This window comes from Sus scrofa, chromosome 12 (genome assembly GCF_000003025.6).
Source record: "Sus scrofa isolate TJ Tabasco breed Duroc chromosome 12, Sscrofa11.1, whole genome shotgun sequence".
Lineage (NCBI taxonomy): Eukaryota > Metazoa > Chordata > Mammalia > Artiodactyla > Suidae > Sus > Sus scrofa.
Genome location: NC_010454.4, coordinates 41,029,892 through 41,049,809, shown reverse-complemented (window position 1 = coordinate 41,049,809; position 19,918 = coordinate 41,029,892).

Genomic DNA, 19,918 nt, shown 5'->3' with positions numbered 1-19,918 from the left:
CTACACCACAGCTCACGGCAACGCCGGATCCTTAACCCACTGAGCAAGGGCAGGGACTGAACCTGCAACCTCATGGTTCCCAGTCGGATTGTTAACCACTGCGCCACGTCGGGAACTCCGATTTCTCTCTCTCTTCTTGTTCTTCTTCTTCCTTCCTCCTTCCCTCCTCCTCTCTCACTCTCTCTCATTCTTTTGGCTGCACCCATGGCATATGGAGATTCCCAGGCCAGGGACTGAATCCAAGCTGCAGCAAGGTCAGATCCTCTACCCAACACAATGGACCGAGGATAGAACCCCTGCCACTACAGAAGCAATGCTGGATCCTTAACCTGCTGGGCCAGAGCGGGAATTCCTTGATACTGCTTTTAAATTCTAGCTATTCTTGTAGGTAAATTCTGATGAATTACTACAGTTTTGTGTTTTCCACAATTACTAAGAGTTTAAGTATATTTTCATGTATTTATCTCCTGGATTTTTCTCACTTGAGAAGTGCCTATTCACTGTTCTTGTCCACCTTCTATTTACCATTTGCTGTTTTAGGGTTTATTTGTAGTAACACTGGATATGAGACATTTGAAGGTTTTATGTGATGCAAATATTTTCTCTTGTGTCACTTTCTATTTCACTCTCTTGACATCTTTTATGAGAAGGTGGCTGGATTTGTCTTTTTCTTTTAGGTTTAGTATGAAAGCATAGGTTTCTAAATCATTTGATATACTAAGATCATAAGCATGATCTTCTATATTATCTCTGAACTTTGTTGTTTTGCTTTGGATTTTTAGTCCATAATTGACATGGAATCAATTTTTGTAAATGGTGTTAGGTAGCAGTCAAGTTTCTTATATATTATTTCAACACCATTCACTGAAAAGACTATTCTTCCCCATTGTTCTCCAGAGGCACTCTTGTCATAAACTAAGTTTCCATATGTTTTTAAATCCATTTTGAGGCCTTTCAGTATTCCACTGGTCTACCTAGAGCTAATCTTAATGGTAGCTTCACAGTAAGTCTTGATATCCAATAGTGCCAAGTCCTCCTACCTTGTTCTTCAAAAATGCTGTTTATTTTTGGCCCTTTGCACTTCCGTTAGATTATCATGAATCAGATTATCAGATTACACACACACACACACACACACCCCTATTGGGAATATGACCAGAATGGAGGCTACATATATCAGGAAGTACTGATATTTGCACAACAGTGCACCTTCCTATCCATTAACATAGTGTATCCTTCCAATTACTTCAGGATTTTAAAATGCTTCTTAATAATGTCTTATAACCTTTACAACAGAAGCCATACATCCTGTTAGGTTCATTTGTATGCATATATTTTTGACAACCCTGGAAACGGCATAAATTTCTTATCATATATATAGAAAATAAGTCAATTTTTTAATACTGACCCCATATCCGGAGACTTTTCTAATCTCCACTAACCTATGATTATTTAAGATTTTTAAATGTATATAATCTATCATATGTGAGAAATGATTATCTACTTTCTAATCTTTAATTTTAATTTTCTTTTCCCCCCTTATGACATTAGCTAGAATCTTTATACAATGAGAAATAGAATATTATCATCTTTTTCCTGAGCCAAAAGGGAAAAGCTTCAACATTTTACCAAATGCCTGTTACAGGGTTTTTGTTATTGTTATTTTGTTTTGTTATTTAGTTTTGTTGCTGTTTTGTAGACATCTTTTAATAGATTAAGGATGATTCTATATATTCTAAATTGCTAAGTTTTTTTAAGTTAATGTCGATTTTATGTTTTTGCTATACCTATTATGATTATTTGACTTCGTTCTTTTATTATTATTTTTCAATGATTTTAATTTTTTCCATCATAGCTGGTTTACAGTGTTCTGTCAGTTTTCTACTGTACAGCAAGGTGACCCAGTCACCCAGTCATATATACATGTATACATTCTTTTTCTCATATTATTATGCTCCATCATAAGTGACCATATAGAGTTCCCAGTGCTATTCAGCAGAATCTCATTGTTTATCTGTTCCAAAGGCAGTAGTTTGCATCTATTAATCCTAAACTCCCACTCCATCCCACTCCCCGGCCCCCTTCACAACCACAAATCTGTTCTCCAAGTCCATGAGTTTCTTTTCTGTGGAAAGGTTCATTTGTGCCTTATATTAAATTCCAGATATAAGTGATATCCCATGGTATTTGTCTTCCTCTTTCTGACTGACTTCACTTTGTATGAGAGTCTCTAGGTCCATCCATGTTGCTGCAAATGGCATTATGTCATTCTTTTTTATGGCTGAGTAGTATTCCAGTGGTATATATACCACATCTTCTTAACCCATTCATCTGTCAATGGACATTTAGGTTGTTTCCATGTCTTGGCTATTGTGAATAGTGCTGCAATACGGGTGCATGTGTCTTTTTTAAGAAAAATTTTGTCTGGATGTTTGCCCAAGAGTGGGATTGCTGGGTCGTATGATAGTTCTATGTATAGTTTTCTAAGTTACCTCCATACTGTTTTCCATAGTGGTTGTACCAATTTACATTCCCACCAACAGTGCAGGAGGGTTCCCTTTTCTTCACACCCTCTCCAGCATGTGTTATTTGTGGACTTATTATTGACGGCCATTCTGACTGGTGTGAGATGGTATCTCAGAGTAGTTTTGATTTGCATTTCTCTACTAATCAGTAATGTTGAGCATTTTTTCATGTGCTTGTTGCCCATCTGTATATCTTCTTTGGAGAAATGTCTATTCAGGTTTTTTGCCCATTTTTCAGCTGGGTTGTTGGCTTTTTTTGCTGTTGAGTTATATAAGCTGTCTGCATATTTTAGATATTAAGGCCTTGTCAGTTGCATCATTTGAAACTATTTCCTTCTATTCTGTAAGTTGTCTTTTTGTGTATTACTGTTTCCTTGCTTGTGCAAAAGCTTTTCAGTTTGATTAGGTTCCATTGTTTATGTTTGCTTTTATTTCTGTTGCTTTGGGAGATTGGCCTGAGAAAACGTTTGTAAGGTTGATGTCAGAGAATGTTTTGCCTATGTTTTCTTCTATGGTGCCTTATCTTATGTTTAAGTCTTTAAGCCATTTTGAGTTTATTTTTGTGCATGGTGTGAGGGTGTGTTCCAGTTTCACTGATTTACATGCAGCTGTCCAGTTTTCCCAGCACCACTTGCTGAAAAAATGTCTTTTTCCCACTTTATATTCTTGCCTTCTTTGTCAATGATTAATTGACCATAGGTGTCTTGTTTTATTTCTGGGTTCTCTATTCTGTTCCATTGGTTGGTCTCTCTGTTTTGATACCAGTACCACTCTGTCTTGATGACTGTAGCTTTGTAATATTGCCTGAAATCTGGGAGAGTTATGGCCCCTGCTTGGTTTTTGTTCCTCAGAATTGCTTTGACAATTCTGGGTCTTTGTGGTTTCATATAAATTTTTGGATTGTTTATTCTAATTTTGTGAAAAATGTCATGGGTAATGATAGGAGATATGTTAGGTCCATAGGTTGCTTTGGGTAGTATGGCCATTTTTACAACATTAATTTTTCCAACCCAGGAGCATGGAATATCTTTCCATTTCCTTGAATCTTCTTTAATTTCCTTGATTAATGTCTTATAGTTCTCAGCATATAAGTCTTTCACCTACTTGGTCAGGTGTATCCCCAGGTATTTGATTTTTTGGGGTGCAATTTTAAAAGGTACTATATTTTTGTATTCCCTTTCTAATATTCCATTGTTGATATACAGAAATGCAACTGATTTCTGAATGTTAATCTTGTATCCTGCTGCTTTGCTGAATTTGTTGATCAGTTTGAGTAGTTTTTGGGTTGAGTCCTTAGAGTTTTCTATATATAGTATCACGTCGTCTGCATACACTTCTTTTATTATTAATGTGGTAAACTACATTGATTGATTTATGTTAAACAACTCTGCATCCTTGGAATAAATGCAGCTTGGCTGAGATGTATGTAACAGGACAGAATAATGGCCCTTTAAAGCAATTTATGTTCTATTCCCCAGAATTTGTGACTATGTTATAATACATGGAAAAGGGAGATTAAGATAGAAGTTGGAATTAAGGTTGCTAATCAGCTGACCTCAAAATATAAAGATTAAATCTTTTTTAATATATTGCTAGATTTGGTTTTGGATTGTTACTTTTTGTCTTTTGTCTTTTTGTTGTTGTTGTTATTGTTGCTATTTCTTGGGCCGCTCCGCGGCATATGGAGGTTCCGTGCTGGGTTGAATCGGAGCTGTAGCCACCGGCCTACGCCAGAGCCACAGCAACGCGGGATCCGAGCCGCGTCTGCAACCTACACCACAGCTCACGGCAACGCCAGATCGTTAACCCACTGAGCAAGGGCAGGGATCGAACCTGCAACCTCATGGTTCCTAGTCGGATTCGTTAACCACTGCGCCACGACGGGAACTCCTGGATTGTTACTGTTTAATAATTTTCTGCATTTATGTTCATGAAAGAAATTGATCCATTATCTTCCTTTTGGAGTTCTCTTGTGGTTCAGCTCATTCAGGATCCAGGGTTGTCACTGCAATGGCTCAAGTTGATGCTGTAATGCAGGTTCAGTCCCTGGCCAAGGAATTTCCACATGCCATGGAAGATACCATTATCTTTCTTTCATGTAATATCCTTGAGAAGTTTTTGTTTACTTTGTATTAAGGTTATGTTGGTCTAATATAACAAGTTTAGATATGTTTCTCCTTTCACGATTCTTTGGCAGAATTTGTAAAGATATACATGCATAATTTTTCCTAAAAGTTTGGTATAGTTCAAAAATGAAACCACTTAGCCTCAAGTTTCCTTTGTCAGAAGGCTTAATATTATGAACTTTTTCTTTGTCATAGGATCATTGAAATTCTCTATTTCTTGTGTTAATTCTGGTAAACTGCATTTTCTAGAAATTCATTTAAATTTTCAAATCTATTGACATCAAATTATTATGACTTTCCTATGATTACAAGATTATAAAATATCCTCTTATTTATTACATCCATTAACTTGCATGTTTTTTAAATTAGAGGGTTTATTGATTTTATTAGTCTTTTTAGAGAACCAAGACTTGACTTCATTGAATTTCATTATTGCTGATTATTTTTCTGCTGCTTTCTGTGGTTTTAATATGATGCTCTTTTCAAAAAATTTCATAATATAGGGGAGATGGGATTAAGATGGTGGAATAGAAAGACTGGAACTCAACTTCTCTCCTAAAAACAACAAAATTCACAACTAAAGGCTGAGCAATCTCCACCCAAATGGACCAGAAACCTTAAAAAAGATATCCTACTCCAGAAGATCAAGAGGCCACATCAAGAGGTAGGAGGGGCGATTTCACGATATAAACAAACCCATACCTCCCAGGTGGGAAGCCCCACAGACTGGAAACTAACTGGTTCACAGAGACTCACTTACAGGAGTGAGAGCTCTGAGCTCCACAACAAATTCTCACATGTGGGGATCTGGCACTGAGAGAAAGAGCCCTGGAGCATCTGGCATTGAAGGCCAGTGGGGCTTGTGTGCAGGAGCTCCACAGGACTGGGGAAACGGAGACCCCATTCTTAAAAAGGCGCACACGGACATTCACGTGAACTGGGTCCCAGGGCAAAGAAAAGACTCCACAGGAATCTGGGTCAAACCTGACTGCAGTTCTTGGAGAACATCCTGGGAAAACAGGGGTGAATGTGGCTTAGTGTGAGGGACGGACATTGAAAGCAAAGCTCTTGGGAATATTCAGCAGCATGCCTTTCTCTCGAGGTGGCCATTTTGGGAAAATCTGGCCCACCCATCAGTCAGCTGCTGAGAAGCCCTGGGCAAGCAACAATCCGGTGGGATCACAGCCCCGCCCTCAGTAAACAGGCTACCTAAAGACCCTCAGGCACAGCTGCCTCTAATCCCACCCAGAGACTGAGCCCCACCCACCAGAGGGATTAGAATCAGCTCCACCTACCAGTGGGCAGGCATCAGCCCCTCCCATCAGGAAGCCTACATCAAGCCCCCATATGGCCTTCAGCCACATGGGGGGCAGACACCAGAAATAAGAGAGGCTACAACTCTATTCTCTGTAAAAAGGTCACCACACCAAACACCTATAAAAATGAAAAGACAGAGAACTATAACTCAGATGGGGGAGAAAGGAAAAACCCCAGAAAATCAGCTAAGTGATGAGGAGATTCTCAGCCTCTAGGAAAAAGACTTTAGACTGCTGATGCTGAAGAAGATGCAAGACATTGGAAATAAACTGGAGGCAAAGATGGATAACATACAGGAAACACTGAGCACAGAGATACACCTTCTGCAGTTCCATACCAAAAAACCAACCAACCCCATTGAAAAATGGGCAGAAGATCTAAACAGATAATTCTCCAAAGACGACATACAGACGGCCAAAAAACACATGAAAAGATGTTCAACATCACTCATTATTAGAGACATGCAAATCAAAACCACTATGAGGTACCACCTTACACCAGCCAGAATGGCCATCATCAAAAAGTCTAAAAACTGTAAGTGCTGGAGAGGGTGTGGAGAAAAAGGAACCCTAGTACACTGTTGGTGGGAATGTAAACTGGTGAACTACTGTGGAAAACAGTATGGAGATTCCTCAGAAAACTAAAAATAGAACTACCATTTGATCCAGCAATCCTAGTCCTGGGCATCTATCCAGAGAATACCATGACTCACAAAGACACATGTACCCCCATGTTCACTGCAGCACTATTTACAACAGCCAACACCTGGAAACAACCTAAATGTCCATCAACAGAGGAGTGGATCAATAAGATGTGGTACATATAATGTACACAATGGAATATTACTCAGCCATTAAAAGGATTGAAATAACAGTACTTTTAGCAACATGGATGGACCTAGAAATTATCATGTTAAGTGAAGTCAGTTAGACAATGAGACACCAACATCAAATGCTATCACTGACATGTAGAATCTGAAAAAAGGACAGAATGAACTTCTTTGCAGAACAGATACTGACTCACAGACTGAAAAACTTACGGTTTCCAGAGGAGACAGTTCGGGGGGTGGGCGAATATGCTGGGGGTATGGGATGGAAATCCTATAACATTGGATTGTGATGATCATTGTATAACTATAAATGTAATAAATTCATTGAATAATAAGAAAAAATGGCATGAGAGAGTGAAGATGCTAAACCGTTATCTTTCCACAATCAATAGATGTGGTATGTGTATGGATATAGCACTCCCCTCACAAGAGGATACAGACAAAATAATTTTAAAGACCAGACAGTTATCAATTAAGGCAGAGATAGAAGGTTTAAATTTGGAGAAGAGGATGAAAGTAAGCATACATAGGGAAGTCTGCAAGTCACAGAGGCTGAAGCTCTCTGGAGCATAATAGAAAGATTTGGGAGGGAGTCCCTTGGTGGCCTAGAAGTTAAGGACTTGGCATTGTCACTGCTATGGCTCAAGTTTTATTCCTAGCCTGGGAAGTTCTGCACGCCCCAGATGCGTCCAAAAAAAAAAAAAAGAAAAAGATTTGAGAAAGATGGAGAAATATGTCAAACAAGAAGCTGTTCAAAGCAGTATGAAGATGTGCGTTCAGAAGATAACAGAAAACAAAGCTTGTATTTCTGCCAGTTGAATAGGTAAATAGTGATAAAAGGCATAGTGAAATTATTCCTAGGTCTTTTGAAAGAGTACAAGTGCTCTCTTTGGTTTACGGACTAGTCCTGAAGGTGTCAAGAGACAATGTTACGGCATGCAGAAGTAAATACCCTTTCAAACTTACCACTTGTTGTCACAGAGCTAATTACTGGCATTGCAGGGAAAATAATCTCAGTTCTGACTTCTGATACTGTTTTCCTTCACTAAAACAAGTTGACACTTTCTCCTAAATCTTATTCCTGGATTTCTAACTAATCATTTAGAATACATAATCATTCAAACACAACTTTATTTTCCCTTACATGTATTCACAGTTTGCTACAAAGAAGCTCATTTCCTATTTTTTGCCCACTCATAGCCCTATTAGATCTTCACATAATTTTTCATCTTGGTATTTCAGTACTACAGAGGAATGTACTGACAATTCAAACCTAGGCATTTCAACGTGTACTTTCCCCTCTTGAACTTTTTAAAATATAAAAAAAACAAATACCAACATTAATCCCCACTGTTAACAGTTTTCAATTCAAGAAGGCATGTTTCTTCTAAGAATCTTTAGTTGGAAGAGACTTAAAAACCAACTATATCTTTTTTTTTTAGTGCATGTGGATGTTCCCAGGCTAGGGGTTGAATCAAAGCTATAGCCTCTGGGCATAGCCACAGCAATGTGGGATCTGAGCCACGTCTGCGACCTCCACCACAGCTCAAGGCAACACTGGATCCTTAATTTACTGCATGAGGCCAGGGATTGAATCTGCGTCCTCAAGGATGCTAGTCAGATTTGTTTCTGCTGAGCCATGATGGGGACTCCTCATCTCTTATTTTTTTAGATGAACAAACTTACATGAAAAAATTAAGAAATTTGTCCAAGTTGACAAAAGTAATGAGTTAATACTAGATTTTAAATTTCAAGATTTTAAATTACTGCTCCACTCTTATTTTAACTCCATTTTGTGTTCTTGACAAATCAACCTCCAAATTTCCCAATACCCTAGATTTCAATGACATTTTTGAAGACCCTCCCCATTCGCAGGTAACTAGCCCCTTTGACAAATATTTTCTGATTATAAATTTTGATCAAAAAAGTGGTGAAAGAGATTAAAAAGAAATAAAATACCTTCACTACTCAGAAGCTTACAAGATAATAAGGAAACAAAGATATATGCCAAAATATTTAAAATATATAAAATAAATAAAAATTAACATATGACTAAGGTCTAAAAGTTGGGTAACACAGGAGTTCCTGTCATGGCTCAGCAGAAAAGAGCCTGACTAGTATCCATGAGGATGCAGGTTCAATCCCTGGCCTAGTTCAGTGTGTTAACGATCCAGCATTGCCGTGAGCTGTGGTGTAGGTTGCAGACAAGGCTCACATCTGGCATGGACGTGGCAGTGGTGTGGGCCAGAACCTGCAGCTCTGATTCGACCCCCAGCCTGGGAACTTCCATGTGCTAAGGGTATGGCCCTAAAAAGCAAAAAGTTGGGTAACACAAATTATTAGGCTTGCAGAGAAGATGAAATTGAAATAAGCTAAAGAGGTCAGGAAGAGAATATTGATAAATGCTATTCAATATATTAATTTCTAGCCCCAAGTAGCTAAATTAAAAATAAATAAAGTTCAGTTCTTCAGCCACAGTTGCCACATTTCAAGTGCCCAATAGGCACATGTGGCTTGTGGCTGCAATAATGGACCACATAGTTAGAGATTATACCATTAACTGCTGAAAGCTCTATTGGACAACAAGGAGGTCTATGATAGATAAATAGCAAGGAGACAGAATATTTTAAGTCAGGGATAAGAGACAAAAAATAAGGAGGAAACATGCCTGAAAGGAACACAGAGTAGAACAGAGTAGAACAAAAAGATAAAATGTAATCAAATTGAAAATTTTGAACTCTGATGTTCAATAAAGAACTATGAGTCTTCTTAAGGAGTAAAGGATCACAAACATTTAAAGAATTTTAAAGAGATTTTATTATTTATGATGGAGTATATCTGAAATGACTGGAAGCAGTAAAACTGCAGGGTCATAGTGTATACATATATATATATACATATGTACAGCTTTAGTAAATATTGCTAAAACATTTTCCAAAATGCTTGAACCAATTAACACCCCCTCTAGCTCTTGATGAGCATTCCAGTTGTTTGCTAACACCTGGTGTTGTACACTAATATTTTGATGATCCAACCAAAACAAACCACATTTTATTCTAAAGTTTCTAGTCTATAAAAATTTTAAAAATTCTAAAATATTTGTCCATTAAATAAGTAATTATAATAAAATATTAAACGTGTTATTCTTGATTTAATCCTTTATAGAAAGTAAAAGATGAGCACACAAAACCTTTTCCATCCTATAGAAACAGTATTCTCTACATTCTGTAAACTCAAACTACAAGACTGGTCTAAACAATAACAGGAGAAAAAAATACAGAGCTACACTAATTTATCTATTGTACAAGTTTAAATATTGAATAGGGACTTTAAATTGTTAAATTTTTATTTGCATACATAAATTACAATATTCACTAATCACAATTTTGAGTCAAGAATCTGTAAAATTTTCAAAATCATATTTTTTCTATTATACTTGATTCAACTTTCTAGTTTCCTCTCATTAAAAGTGAAAGAAAATACAAATACAGAAAAGGCACAAGGTATTAACATTTTAGTTCTATTCCCTGACTTGGACATGAAAATACTAAGCAAATACTAAGCTGAGTCAATGAGAATAATCAACCTACATGTTTTTTGAGTCTCACAATCATCCCTTAATTACCATTATTATTCAATCTTTTCTTATTTTTAGAAAAAACACACACACTTTATTGAGGTATATAACTGAAGCACAATATACCACCCTATGTGATAAGCTGATAGGCAGAATCTGAAGATGGTCCCCAGATCTCCACCACTATATGACATGTTATAAGAGATTCTGAAGATGTAATTATGTTTCCTAATCAGCTGGCCTTAACATACAAAGATTATAAGCTTGGGCTTAACCTAATCACGTGAGCCCTTTAAAAACTGAGTATTTTCTTCAGCCATAGCAGAAGTCAGAGATTCAAATCATGAAGGAGATTAACTACACCTTTGCTAGTTTGAGGATGGAGGCCACTTGCAAAAGACCTTCAGTAGCCTCTAGGTCCTAAGAGCAACCTTTGGCTGACAGCCAGGAATAGAACAAGAACCTCAGTTCTACAACTGCAAGGAACTGGATTCTGCCAATTTGAATGGGCTTGGAAGCTGATTTTTCCCTGAAGCCTCTGGAAAGGAATATAGCCCATAACTTATCCATTCATCTGTTGATGAACATTTGGGTAATTTTCAGTTTTTTGACTATTATAAATAAAAGTGACTACGAACATTCTGTGCAAGTACGTATGTAAGTAAACGTTTTGTTTTTCTTGGATAAATAATATACATAAGCTTGTTTTAAAAGCCTAAGGTGGGGCAGGAGAAAGCAGAAATGGCAGGCAAAGAGTTAATGGTAACTTTGGTGCAAAAAATGAGAGGGATTCTTTTGAGTTCCAGAAGTAGATTTCAGGAGAAGCTGTGAACTCTTTTGTACCTGGAAAAAATGCTGGAAGAACTAGAATTCTACAGTCTGAATGAGACCTAAGTCTCTCTCTTTTTGTCTTTTTGTCTTTTTAGGGCCACACCTGCAGCATATAGAGGTTCCCAGGCTAGGGGTCTAATCGGAGCTATTGCTGCCGGCCTACACCACAGCCACAGCCACATCAACACCAGATCCAAGCTGGGTCTGCGACCTACACCACAGCTAATGGCAATACCAGATTCTTAACCCACTGAGCAAGGCCAGGGATTGAACCCGCAACCTCATGGTTCCTAGTTGGATTCGTTTCCGTTGCACCATAACGGGAAATCCTTCTTCTTTTTAAATTCTACTTTTTTCCCAACCTTCCTTTCAGTGGTTTTATTTTATTGCCTATATGCCTAATTTCTCATTTACTATGATGAACAATGTTACTTTTGTCCTCTATAGCTGGTTAAATGACAACAAAAACCATTGCCCAACCTTAACCATACCTCTATGGAAGAACTATAGTTCAGCAAGAACTCAGCCTATATGAGTAGTCTTCAGTTGCTCATGCTTACACACATAAGCAAATAAAGAGGTCTAAAACAAAATACATAATGGGGGACCACCAACTGACCTTAATAAATGTAAAGTTTATTATTAAGAAATTTTAAAAGAGCACAAGTGGTGAAATTCAGAATTCTTTGTTTCACTGACATATCTGAGTGTTTATTGGGCATTTCAGTGAATACACTTTAGAAAATAGCTTCAGAAGTGGTTTTAAAGAGTAAAGGTAATTTGAATTCATCAAGAATGATTACTTATGAAAACTATTTTCTTTGGTGGGAGATAGGGCCAAGAACATACAGGAATTCTGGTCCAACTCCCCAATTTTTTCATGATTCCTTTTCTGGGAGAGTCTATTCTGATCAATCACATTTTAACTTTTTCATTGTACAGTATTCTCAAAACAAGCAAAATATAAACTAAGATGTACCAGGCAGACAGCACACTGCTTGCTTCAAAAGTCATAAAACAAAGGTAGAAGCAGAAGGAATACTTCCTAACTCTATGAAGCTGGCACTACGCCAGCACTAAAATCCTCTATAAATTAGCAAAATGAATTCAATAAGGTATACAAAAAAATTATACACCATGACCAAGTGGAATTCATTCTAGTTATACAAGACTAGTTTGAGTCAAACTAATCCATCACAGAAACAGGCGTTAGAAGAAAAGTCAGATGATTATATTAACAGACACAGAAAAAAATGTGACATAAGCCAACATCCATTCATGATAAATTCAGAATGGCCAGCAAGGAGTTCCTGCTGTGATGCAAAGAATGGGTTACGATCTGACTGTGGCGGTTCAGGTTGCTATGGAGGTATGGGTTCAATTCCTGGCCTGATGCAGTGGGATCCAGCACTGCCACAGTTTGCAACTGTGGCATAGGTTGCAACTGTAGCTCAGATTCAATTCTTTGCCTGGGAACTTCCATATGCCATGGGGGTAGCCATAAAAAGAAAAAAAAGGAAGAAAAAAAATGGCCATCAAACTAGGAATAGAGGGTAACTTCCTCAACTTGATAAAGATCATCTAACAGCTAAGCTGTCACCTAGAGCTACCAAGGTAGTTCATGGTGAGAAACCTGATGCTTTCCAGCCAAGACCAGAAAAAAAGTAAGGATGTTTCATTATCACCACACCCTACTCAAAGTCTTAGCTAATGCAATAAGACAAGAAAGGAAGAAGTATAGATTGAGAAGGAAGAAATAAAATTGTCTTTCTTCATGGAAGACATGATTCTCTATATAGAAAATCCAAAATAACTGACAAAAATATCCCTAGAACTAGTAAGTTATTATATCAAGGCTGAAGGATATAAAGTAATAAATAAAACTCAGCAGTAAACAAATGGAAATTAAATCAATATTACATCATTTAGGAGTTCCCATCCGTGGTGCAGTGGTTAACGAATTCGACTAGGAACCATGAGGTTGCGGGTTCGATCCCTGGCCTTGCTCAGTGGGTTAATGATCTGGCGTTGCCGTGAGCTGTGGTGTAGGTCACAGACGCGGCTTGGATCCTGTGTTGCTGTGGCTCTGGCATAGGCCAGCGGCTACAGCTCCGATTAGACCCCTACCCTGGGAACCTCCATATGCCACAGGAGTGGCCCAAGAAATGGCAAAAGAGATAATAATAATAATAATAATACATCATTTACATTAGCACCCCAAAACCCAAAAAACTTAGGTAAAAATTTAACAAAATATGTACAAGACCCATATGATAAAAACTGATTTAAAAATATCTAAGAGAGTACAACCATTATGGAAAACAGTATGGAGGTAACTTAGAATACTAAATATAGAACTACCATATGACCCAACAATCCCACTCTTGGGCAAATATCCAGACAAAATTTTTCTTAAAAAAGACACATGCACCCGTATGTTCACTGCAGCACTATTCACAAAAGCCAAGACATGGAAACAACCTAAAGGTCCACTGACAGATGAATGGGTTAAGAAGATGTGGTATATATACCACTGGAATACTACTCAGCCATAAAAAAGAATGACATAATGCCATTTGCAGCAACATGGATGGACCTAGAGACTCTCATACAAAGTGAAGTCAGTCAGAAAGAGGAAGACAAATACCATGGGATATCACTTATATCTGGAATTTAATATAAGGCACAAATGAACCTTTCCACAGAAAAGAAACTCATGGACTTGGAGAACAGATTTGTGGTTGTGAGGCGAGAGGGAAGCAGGAGGGAGTGGGATGGAGTGGGAGTTTAGGATTAATAGATGCAAACTACTGCCTTTGGAACAGATAAACAATGAGATCCTGCTGAATAGCACTGGGAATTCTATATGGTCACTTATGATGGAGCATAATAATATGAGAAAAAGAATGTAAACATGTATATATGACTGGGTCACATTTTTGTACAGTGGAAAATTGATGGAACACTGTAAACCAGCTATGATGGAAAAAATAAAAATCATTTAAAAAAATATCAAAGAGGAGTTCTGTTGTGGCTCAGCAGTAATGAATCTGACTAGCATCCATGAGGACGCAGGTTCAATCCCTGGCTTCACTCAGTGGGTTAAGGATCCGGCACTGCAGTGGGCTGTGGTGTAGGTCACCAAGGTGGCTCAGATCCTGTGTTATTACTGTGGTGTAGGCTGCCAGCTACAGCTCTGATTTGACTCCTAGCCTGGGAATTTCCATATGCCGTGGGTGCAGCCCTAAAAAGTAAAAAATAATAAATAATAAATAAAAATATCAAAGAATAACTAAAATGGAGTGATATTTCATGTTCATAGACAGTAAGAAGCAATAGTGTCAAGATGCCATTCACAACTTGATCTATGAATGCAATCCAATCCCAATCAAAATACCATCAATTTATACTGTAGTAACTGACAAACTGATTCTGAAGCTTATATGGAAAGTTGAAAGACCCAGAACAGCCAATGCAATGTTGAGGGAAAAAAATAAAAGTTGGAAGACTGACACTATTTGACTTTAGGACATATTATAAAATATAAAACTATAGTAAACAAGACAGTGTGGTATTGGCAAAAGCACAGGCAAATGGACCAATGGAACAAAACGGAGTGCCCAGAAATAGACCCATATATAGTCAACTGGTCTTTGACAAAGGAACAAAGGCAATACAGGCATACCTAATTTTACTGTGCTGTACAGATACTGCATTTCTTACAAATTGAAGGTTTGCAGCAATACTGTGTTGTCAGATGACAGCATTTTTAAAAATAAAGTATTTTTAAGGTATGTACATGTTTTTTAGACATAGTGCTACTGAACACATAACAGACTATAGTATAGTGTACACCTAACTTTGATATTCACTGAGAAACAAAAAAAATTAATGTGACTCGCCTGACTGTGATATTCACTTTTTTGGGGTGGTCTGGAACCAAACCTACAACATGTCCAAGGAATGCCTTTCAATGGAACAAAGACAGTCATTTCAACAAACATTGCTGGAACAACTGGACATCTATGTGCAAAACAGTGAATCTAGACCAGGCCTTAAGCCCTTCACAAAAATTAACTCAAAATGTATCACAGGAGTTCCTGGTCATGGCACAGTGGAAATGAATCCAACTAGGTTATAAGGTTGCGGGTTTTATCCCTGGCCTCATTCAGTGGGTTGGGGATCTGGCACTGCTGTGAGCTGTGGCATAGGTCACAGACACAGCTTGGATCTGGCGTTGCTGTGGCTGTGGAGTACGCCGGCAGCTATAGCTCTGTTTGGACTCCTAGCCTGGGAACCTCCATGTGCCATGGGTGTGGCCCTAAAAAGACAAAACACACACACACACACAAAAGAATCACAGACCAAAATGTGAAATGAAGAACTATAAAGCTTCTAGAATATAGGAGAAAATCTAGATGACCTTGGACATGGCAGTGACTTTTTAGATATAACACCAGATCCATGAAAAAATAATTGAGGGGGTTCCCGTCTTGGCTCAGTGGAAACAAATCTGACTAGTAGCCATGAGGATGCAGGTTCAATCCTGGGTTTCGCTCAGTGGGCTAAGGATCCGGCGTTGCAGTGAACTGTGGTGCAGATGCAGCTCGGATCTGGCATTGCTGTGGCTGCTGGCACAGGCCAGTGGCTACAGCTCCGATCTGACCCCTAGTCTTGGAACCTCCATATGCTGCAGGTGGTGTGGCCCTGAAAAAAAGAAAAGAAAAAATATTGATAAGCTGGACTTTATTAAAATTAAAAATTTCTGCTCTACAAAAAATATAATCAAGAGAATGAGAAAAACAGACTGGGAGAAAATATTTGCAAAAGACTGAACAAGGACTGTTATGCAAAATATACAAAGAATTCTTAAAACAGAATTTTTTAAAAAGGAAGAACTTGGAGTTCCCATCCTGGCGCAGCGGAAACGAATCTGACTAGCATCCATGAGAACACAGGTTCGATCCCTGGCCTCGCTCAGTGGGTTAAGGATCTGGCATTGCTGTGAGCTGTGGTGTAGGTCGCAGATATGACTCGGATCTGACACTGTTGAGGATGTGGTGTAGGCCAGCGGCTACAGCTCTGATTCGACCCCTAGCCTGGGAACCTCCATATGCGGGGGCAGCCCTAAAAAGAACAACAACAACTTGATTAAAAAGTGGATAAAAGATCTAAAGACACTTCACTAAAGAAGACATGCAGATAGCAAATAAGCACATGAAAAGATGTTCAACATCATATATCATTAAAGACTGCAAATCAAAACAATGAGACATCACTACATATCTAGGACAATGGCCAGGATCCAGAACACTGACCATACGAAATGCTGACGAGGATGCAGAGCAACAGGAAATCTCATTCATTGCTATTGCTGGTGAGATGCATATGGGTACAGCCATTTGGAAGACAGTGTGGCAGTTTCCTGTAAAACTATAATAAACACTTACCATGTGATCTAGCAATCAAGTGTCTTGGTATTTACCAAGGAATCCCATAGTTGATACCCTTTGTCCAAAGAATCGCTTGCACATGAATGTTTATAGCAACTTTATTCATAACTTCCAAAACCTGGAAGCAATCAAGATGTACTTCAGCAGGTAAAAGGACAAAGTATGGTACATACAACTAAACAATGGAAAACTATTCAGCGCATAAAAGAAATGGGCTATCAAGCCATGAAAAGACAAGGAGGAAACTTAAATGCATAGTATTTAAGAGAAAGGAGTCAATCTGAAAAGACTATACACTGTGTGATTCCAACCATATGACATTCTGGAGAAGGCAAAACTACAGAGATAGTAAAAATTCAGTGGTTGCCAGGGTTCAAGAAATGGGAAGAGAAGCAGAGGCAGAGCACAGAGGATTTTTAGGGCATTCTGTATGATACTAAAATGGCTGATACATACCAACCATCAGACATTAGTCAACATGTACAGAATATACAACACCAAAAGTAAACCACAATGTAAACTATGGACTTTGAATAGTAGTAATGCGCATGCAGGTTCATTGGTTGTAACAAATGTACCACTAGGGTGCAGAATGTTGATACTGGAGGTAGGCATACATATGTAGAGTGAGGGGGTATGAGGGAAGTCTACCTTCTGCTCAATTTTGCTGCAAACTTAAAACTGCTATTAAAAAAACTATTTTAAAAAATCATGAAAAATGTGAACATACTTAATGCCACAGAATTGAACATTTTTTTTTAAGTGCCACACCCACAGCAAATGGAAGATCCCAGGCTAGGGCCGCATTGGAGCTGTACCTGCCGGCCTACACCACAGCCACAGTAACGAGGCGTCCGATCCAAATCTGCAACCTACACCACAGCTCACAGCAACGCTAGATCCTTAACCCACTGAGCAGGGCCAGGGATCAAACCCGCATCCTCATGGATACTAGTCGAGTTCCTTACTGCTGAGCCACAACAGTAACTCCAGAATTGAACACTTTTTTAAATGGTTAAACCAGTAAGTGGTTATGTGTATCTTACCAAAATTTTCAAAAAGTCGTAAGAGGATTCTAGCGATCTAAAGAACAAATAAGGTATTCTATTAAGATGTCTGTATCTTCTCCATCTCTTCTTACTCAAAACTACTGTCTTACTGTTCAGGCTGTTGTGACAGTAATAACTTAGATGACGTGGCCTGTAAACAAAGTAATTTATTTCTTAAAGTTCTAGAAGATAAGAAGTCCGAGATCAAGACATCTGGTGAGGGCCCGCTTCCTGGTTCACAGAAGGCTGTCTTTTCACTATGTCCTCACACAGCCAAAAGGAAAAGGGGGCTTTTATATATAATAACATCATCATTTAAGAGTGAGTCTCCTTTTGAGTTCCTTGATGGTGCAGCAGGTTGCTGCAGCTCAGGTCTGTTCCCTGGCCCAGCAACTTCCACATGCCACAGGTACAGCCAAAAAGAAAGAAAGAAAAAAGAAAAGAATGAGTTTCCTTTAAGGTGATATATATTTTTTTCTAACTACTTTCTGGCTTAGACCTTCCACAGCAGCACTAATTCAAACTGTGGTCCTTAAACCAGCATCTGTAGCATTAGCATCACGTGGGAACATGCGAGAACTGCAAAATTTTAGTACTACCCTGTAACTTCAGATCAGAACCTGCTTTTTAACAAGACACCCAGGTGGCAATTAAGACGCACAATAAAGTTTGAGTACAATGTTCTAGTCTTTATGTACCCCCTTCTACCTCTTTCTTTAGACTCTTTGCCAAGAGGCATGAATTCTAGCAATAAAGGAAGCAAGGTACAACAAAAATCAAAAGCTTTTATAAGAGAAAGGGTAGGTATGCAGTAGTGTCAACTTGAATTAAAAAGGGAATTAAGAGGGTAGCTGCAAAAAAATATATATATATTCATGAGAAAAATCAGTAGTATATTAAGCCAAAATGGAAGGTTAGTATCAGGGAATAAGGGTAATGGGAAAGCATATGAATGTCTGTGAAAAGAAACAGAAAACTAGGGCAAAAGACTATGAAGAGAGTTTACTAATGAGAAAAAAAATGATGCCCCCAAATAATTCTCCCATTCTGAATTCTCATTCTGACCAAAATACTTCCGAAATCTTTTACCTTGAACGGATTTAAGACCACACTTTTAAAAATACAAATGCCATTCTCAGATTACGTTTACATACAAATCTTTACAGAGAACATGTCTATTACAACAGTTAGCTTCCTCATTTTATGGAAAGCAAGGCTCAAAAAATGACCAGAGGAGTTTCTGTCGTGGCTCAGTGGGTTAACAAATCCGACTAGGAACCACGAGATTGCGGGTTTGACCCCTGGCCTTGCTCAGTGGGTTAAGGATCCAGCGTTGCCGTGAGCTGTAGTGTAGGTCGCAGACGTGGCTCGGATTCCGCATTGCTGTGGCTCTGGCATAGGACTGCGGCTACAGCTCCGACTGGACCCCTAGCATGGGAACCTCCATATGCCGCAGGAGCGGCCCAAGAAATGGTAAAAAGACAAAAAGAAGACCAGAGACACCAGAAAGCCAACATAAAATAAAACCTATTTCAGTTTTAGTATCAGATACATTTTTTAATAATAAACTAATATTAGTGTCATATCCTAGCAACAGCTGAAACATTTTAATTTACTTTGTCTTCTACCAAAAATATTGCTAGTTGTAGTTAATCTATAAAACTTAAAAGGCAGTCTGCTATACAGATTAGGAGTACAGAGTCTAACAACAAAGGAGACAGAGTTTGAATCCGGCTCTGACACCAATTTTGCTATGGACTTGAACCTCTCTGTGGCTCCAGGATTAATACTACCTGCTTCGCCTGGTTGTTTACGAGGATTAAATAAGACAAAGTGACTAGCAGAAGGTCTGGTACGCAGCAAATAGTAACACAAAAGTGTCTATTTTTTCTGTGAAAAAATTTTGTATTTCTTAAAGAAGACTCTTCCAAGGATAAAGGGCTACCCATCTTATTATAATTGGAATGACTTTCTTTTATTTTAAAGAACAATATTTGAATGAAAGAGAACAGCAGTAGTCTGGATTTCTGCCACCTTCCCTTTTATGAACTATTATCTTGCATGACCACAGAATCTTTTACTTGTACAAAAGTTCTTTGTTGAATCTTCAGACAGTTCTGGTCTTTAACATAATCAATAATCAAATCTGAATGCAAGGTTTTTTAAAAGACTCAGCAGAACAGAAGTACTATGATCTGCTTTTACTTACAC